The sequence below is a fragment of the Pteropus vampyrus genome, unplaced genomic scaffold, assembly GCF_000151845.1.
Source record: "Pteropus vampyrus isolate Shadow unplaced genomic scaffold, Pvam_2.0 Scaffold246, whole genome shotgun sequence".
Taxonomy (NCBI): domain Eukaryota; kingdom Metazoa; phylum Chordata; class Mammalia; order Chiroptera; family Pteropodidae; genus Pteropus; species Pteropus vampyrus.
The window spans coordinates 723,530-724,296 of record NW_011889027.1 but is presented as its reverse complement, the minus strand read 5'-3'; positions in this window follow the sequence as shown (position 1 = coordinate 724,296).

The following is a 767-nucleotide window of genomic DNA, read 5'->3' as shown; positions in this document are numbered from 1 at the left end:
GTACGTGCCACGTTTGAAGGAAACTCCAGGACAGGCGCAGAGAGAGGGGCGCGGATGTCCCTCTCCGAACATCAGCCTGATGCTTCTAGCTCGAGCGCACCTGACTTTTTATTAGAACCAAAGCTGCCCGCCCTTCCGCCCAAACGTCCACCGCCACCTGCCACCCTGTGCACGCACTCGGAAGCGCCCGCCAAAGCCCGTGTTTTACAGAAAGCTGTTCCCCGCGACGCTCGCTGTGACGGTGAGAGGCTGATGCAGTCGAGGGCCCGCGAGTCGCGGCCACGGAAAGAGGCCACGTCGCCGCGGACGGTGGAACCGCAGTGGTCAGCGGTGCAGGAGGCGGGCGGGGCGCTGTGGGACATTCTCAGGACAACGTAAGCCAGAAAAAAGGCAAACGAGGCACCGAGGGGGCTGCAGATAATCTTTTTTTTTCATTTAAATATTTTAAAAATAAGTAAAAGGTGTCTTGGGGACAGAGCCACGGAAGTTGGCAGGAGCCTTTGGCGAGCGGGACCGGGGACGGGCCCTGGTTGTTTCGTGTTATCCCGCACTCCTTGGACTGCGTCCCTTTATCCCTGTGTCGAGAGGAAACTGACATTTATACACCGTGTCCCCAGCAGGACACGGCGCAGCTCCCGCCACCCCGGCAGGACACGGCGCAGACGCAGCGTCGGGCTCTGGCCCTGACCGCTGACCTCACTCCCTGTCTGCCCTTCGGCCCCTGCCGTTCGGAGCAGGTGCTGCAGACAGAAGGTGCACCCAGCGCA